We start from the raw sequence: 6,033 nt of genomic DNA on the forward strand, positions 1-6,033 counted from the left end.
TCAGGTGTTTACTGTCGTCACTGTTAATGAGAAGCAACCCTACCGCACTACTTCTATGTTTTTAAAATATGTTTTTTGGAAAATCCAGAACCTGCATGTTCTGATAGCATACGGATACAGAGACCTGGTATTTGTCCTTGACCCTTCTAAGGCAGGAGTGTCAAACACAAGGCCTGGAGGCCTGTATGCCCTACAAAGACACTAGTCTGGTCTCTTGGACAGCTTTGGAAAATGTGAAGGATGGCATAAATATTGGACTTAACTATATTTTCATGAGTTCTACAGCTTCCTCTACCATTAAAGTCCTCCCCCATGGTCATTTGACACCAAAGCAACATTTTCTGTCTGTAATTATAAAACTCTCTGTTTTATAATTACAGAACAATCTGAGCAATGAGCTTCCAGAACTTCTTCTATAATTTTACACGTTTATTTATGTTTATAAATATTAAACCCAAAGTCATGCAAACAGATTTCTTTCATTTTCTATTCTGAAGAAAAACTGAGACGTACTGTTGAAATTGCACTTGTTCGTTTATAATTATATATCTCTGATATCTAATTGATCAAAATGATCAAAGTGGACCTTATGTGGAAGAAGGGTATGCCTCTCTCTTTACTAACCTGTGTAATCAATACTCTTCAGCTGTGAACAGCTGTGCAATCGATAATGCTACAACACACACAAACGCACGCACTCAAATTTATTTATATCTTTATACTGTTTTTTGTTAGAAATTCTCTTGTTTTATTTTTGTACTAAGAAAAAAGTTTTAATAAGATAATGAGACTGCTTACTCACACTGAATGGGACTCCACACTGGTTTGTACTTTTTGTATAATGACAATAAAGATTGTGATTCAGATTTTTCTGACGTGGCCCATGATGTATAATCAGTTTGAGAGACTGAAACTAGCCAATTAGAAAGCGATAACAGTAAAGGTGACTCAGCATTCGATCACTTTCTTCATTTTGATTTTCAAAGCCTTTGATGCATCTACGATGCCTCTCTAGTGAATTGCACCACTGATGGTTTACAACCACTAAAAAGAAGAAAATCAAGGGACTGAAATAGAAATAGTTTGGGAATAACTCAGATCTGTTTTAGCACCTTTCTATGGGGGTCTTAAAACCACTTTCGAGAGCCTGGTAAACTTCCTTGGTAAAATCATCATAATGATGAGAAGCAACGCTCACCCAAACACTAAACCATAAATTCTGATAGCTCAGGGTTAGAGGCACTAAATGTATTTGCAACCCTCAAATTTCAGGACTGGGTATTTGTCCATGGTCTCTTAAAGAGGCTGGGAGGACACTGGCTGCACACACTTCAGATTTTAAAATGCTGGAAACTAGAATATGAGAGCAGAAAAAGGGGAGAAAAAGAAACCTAAATTAAAGCAATGACAGCCAGCGTGACTCATCCTCTCATTACTTTCTTCACTGCGATTTTCAAAACAGTATTCAGTCTCTGATGACATCATATGATGCATGTCTCACAAATCAAACTGCTGATGGTTTCCAACCACAAAAATCAAGAAAGTCAAGGGACTGGAACAACAAAGATTATGGGTTAATGTGTTCATGCTTAATCCCATGAGGTCTAAGTCACCATCTTTTCTAACCCTGACATGATTTTATTTATTTATGGTTCTTTTAAAATTGCTTGGCAATCAGGGGACACATAACCTTTTCTCTCTTTGTTTTGCTTCTCACCAACACTCAGGGTTAGGGATAGACTGCACTTTGATCTCGTTTTTAAACTCAGGTTTATTTAAGCCAGAACTTTTCAGAAGATTTTGAGGCTCAAAACTCGATTCATGTGTCCGGGAAACCTCCTTTAACCCTCTGGAGTCGTCATAATAATGAGACGCAACAGTAATCCTAACCCCTAACTCTGTGTTTTACAGAAAAATAAAAGAAAATAAAAAGAAAGACAAGATTTTTACTACTATTGTACTGATAGCACAGGGTTAGGGTTACTGAAGGCTTGTAGCTGTATTTGCAACCCTCGACCGCGCACTTGTCCCTGATCCCTCAAGGAGTCTCGGTGGACATCGGGCGCCGTCGTCACCTTGACTCAACAGTTCCTCCTCAGGGTGTCTGTCTCGCCTCTCTGTCACGGCACAGTGAGGCGAGGGGACTAAAAATAGCTTCAGGTTGTATCTGGGCAGCAGCTGGCCAGGACTGAATGCTCTTTAATATCAATGGTAATTGGCACAATTAAGAAAATAGGCTCTGGATGAGGCTCTGTAGCATGTACATTAACATTAGCTTTTGTTCTTCAGCTTAAAGGGAACAAAGCAAGAGCAAAGGAGCAGGTTAGGGGAAAAAGAAAGATGCTAAGATGGTGAGGCGGTGAAAAATGACCTTCGGGGTGTGAGGGCCTTATTTGACTCCTGAAAATTAGGAGAAAGCTGTTAGTTTACAGCAAAATGTGTTTTAATGTGGCTTTTGGGGACCAAAACTAAAAACTGGCAGCATTTATTTGCATTTTTACCCCCTCCTCCCATTAGTCAAATAATCAAGTTGCAGTAATGACCAACATGCACGACTCTCTTTGTTCAACTAATTGGAAACGTCTGCAGGTCAGCGCTGCAGTAATTCCCTGCAATTTCCAGAGACATGTCAGGGAACAGAAAAGCCGGCCTCTTCTCGACCTTCCGCGCCATTTGAATTAAAATGTGTGGCATTGTTCTGCAGCTCGCGGTCATGACACCTCAGAAGAAAAACAACACCATTATACTGTTCATTATTAAGGACCACGCAAGACAAAACAACAACAACAGCATCAACAGCACCGGGGCTGATGAAATTTCTCCACGGATATCAGACAGGCTGAGCGTGCCAAGACGGGTTTTGATTTTATTATTTCTTTTTTTCTTCCTTTCCTTTCCTTTTTTTTTTTAAACAACAGCACATAGTCTAGTTTTTGAGGAAGCCTATTACTGTCCTCCCACACACACCCATCAGTAGCAGGCGCACCACGACCTCAATAACCCTCCACACACATATAGAGGCTGGCAGAGTCCATTTAAGACTCTGTAAATGCACCAGAGCACTACTGCCATCAAGTGGCTGCTTTAGCACACAAACGCTGAGCACCAGTGCAGAAATACCTCAGTGTGAATGCTGCACACTTGCACAGATGAACTATGAAACATTAAAGTATTTAAATCAATCACAACACCCCTCATTTCAATAGAAAAATAGTCATATAGATTACACTGGAATCATGTGGCCTTTTACCTTTGGGGTACTTTTTACTGGAGTAGATTTCTGAATAAACGTTTCTACTTTTACTTACGTGAAACCTACTGCAATAAAAATTGCACTAATTTTAGCCACATTAAGGCATGCTCCTTAGAGGAATGTTTGGTTTTTCAGGTGATGTGGTCTTTCTGGCTTCATCAAAATGTAGATCATCTCTAACTCACTCAGGGCGTCAGGTCAGCAGCAGATGTTGAGGTGATGGTTTTCAGCCGGATTGAGTGTGGCGTATCCACTCTAGGTTGGATTAGTTGCTTTCGCAAGACGAGGAGTTTTTGTATCGTTGGGTCTTGATCATGAGCAAAGGGGAGGTGTAATTTTTGATTTACTGGTGGGGTTATAGTGCTGTGCAAAAGTCTTGAGCCACCCCTCATTTCTTTATACTCGGACTTTCCTGTCATTGTTTTTTTTTAAAGCGGCCTTGAGCAATGGCTCTCGAGACTTTCCGGTGGTCTTTTAAAGTTATTCTTTGGACATTGGCTGCTTTTCACTTATTTTCAGTCCAGTCCTTTTACCCGACCAGATTCAGAGAAATGACTTGTTGATTGTTAAGCCGTTTAACACTGACCTATGAGTCATTTAAGTATTTTTTAAAAGGCTCCTAACTTAACAGACATTCACAATTTGACTCACTCTCCAGTTTGTGTCTTTAGAGAAATTTGGGGCTTATTCTCATATCTGGTTTTTGATTCAGTGCAGTTCATATACATTAAAAATACCCCAGAATATTTCAAATTACTCAACACCAAACACACCTGTGAAAGAAAAGCAATATAAGGCTACTCATTTACACACTCATTTACATCGAGTTAATTAAAACTGGACGATTACTGTAATAAAGGAGTGATATTGGCCTTTTCCAAAAGTCCTTTAATTGACCGCACATCATTACAGTACATCGAAAAGCTTCGTCTTTAAGGCTTTCCTACACATACGGCACAAAAACACTCAATACTGAAAACTATTGGCATGAAAATAAAAGACAGGAAGCAGAGAGCATGTCAGCTGTTGGCAGTGTAGTGTAGCACAGTAAAGGGGTCTTTGCTCAACATCGCATCATAAGAAGTTAGAATAATAATAATGATTAAGAAGAGGCACTTCTTCATCACAGCTCCTTCAGTGAGCTCTGACGAGAATTAACAGACTCAGCAGTTCCTCCCACGAGACTTCAACAATCTGATTTGTCAAGGAGCAACAAAGGTAGAGGATGTAACGTCTTTATGTGGACCAATTCTGCTTTTCCTACATTTTTGCATCAATCTTCTGTTCCAGTGGCCAAAACCCACGTTAAACATGGACAAAACGTATGTACAAGCAACCCTTTTCAGCCGCAAACTCCAAACGCCATCTTATCAGTTCTTTTGCTCTTTATGATATCAGTAAGAGCAGACGTCCTTACATATTGTCATCCCTACTGGGGATACACTAGGTTTGAGTGTGGGATGCTGCAATGCCTTCAAATCACATCAGGAGTGTTTTAGAAATGTAATCTTCTGGGTCTTTTATTTTGAAACTTTATCTGATTTCTACGCCCGAGCATAGAGACACTTCTGAAACACGTCTGCTGGAATCAAAGCGCTTAAGTGAGCGCAGTGTATTCCCAGGCTGGTCAAAGGGATGAAGTGAGACCCATTTTAAGATAAATATGGATTATCTTGAACTGTGACTCATACAAAGCTACTCTAGTAGAGTCCAAGAATGAAAATATTCTTCCCATTTCCAGCTCTGTCCATTTTTAAAGGTACCCACAACCTGAAACGGCACTGAAAAAAATAAATTAAATGTATTTAAGGAATTTGAAAAATACAGTTTTAAGTATTACAGCGATTCCCAACAGACAGACCACAGACGTAACCAAATTATTGTAAGCTTATGTAAAAAATACATTAACAACCAACAGTACTTGTTTTTGTAATAAACAGTTTTTCAGATAGTTCTTCTAACCACATTATAGCAATATCAGTGTCAACTGTCATATGAGGGGCAAACTAATTTACCATCCCCCTGAACGTGACGGAGCTCGTTCTGGTTTTTTTTTTATGTCTCGGTTATTCGCTTTATTCCCGCGACATTTGAGACATGAAATATGGAGATTGTGTTAACACCACACATGATAATCTTGCGAATAATACGGTGCCATTAACTACCTGAACTGTAATTATATTTCATGTGGTTGCCTTTGCATTAACCTGAATCATTCTCATTGTACAGTTATGGTTACAGACTGTCTACACTCATTTTATGCTTGAATGAATTAAACCCAATTTTAATAAGCACCAGTTTATTATTTGCATGTCAGAATCAGAGACGTTCTCACAGGAGAAATCATCTATATCTTCAAGAAATTTCACAAATTAATTTTTACTCACGCACTGTGAAGGTGTGCCATCACAGGCTGTGCATATTATTATTATTTAAAATTTTTATCACCAAAGTATTAGAAAATCAGTAAAAATCAAAGTTATTGTATTTTTTCTTGTCCCTAGAATCACGTTCTCTTTAATAAACTTTGTGTATTTTTACTGCAACTAGATTTGCCTGATTTTTATGCACTTTTTCACCAATATATTTGCAGTATTTGCAATTTGATTCATTATTTTATGCAACTGTTTTATTTCGGTTTCCTTTTTTTGTGCAACAGTGGAAACGTAGGGGAAGAACACAAAAAAAAAGGAAAACTTTGGTGAAAGTGTGCACATGTAATGTATAATTTACTGTTTGTTATTTACCTCTAAATTTACATTGTTGTGCCTCATCATGAC

This window comes from Pundamilia nyererei, unplaced genomic scaffold, assembly GCF_000239375.1.
Source record: "Pundamilia nyererei isolate P.nyererei 1_Seehausen unplaced genomic scaffold, PunNye1.0 scaffold00085, whole genome shotgun sequence".
In the NCBI taxonomy this organism is placed as follows: Eukaryota; Metazoa; Chordata; class Actinopteri; order Cichliformes; family Cichlidae; genus Pundamilia; species Pundamilia nyererei.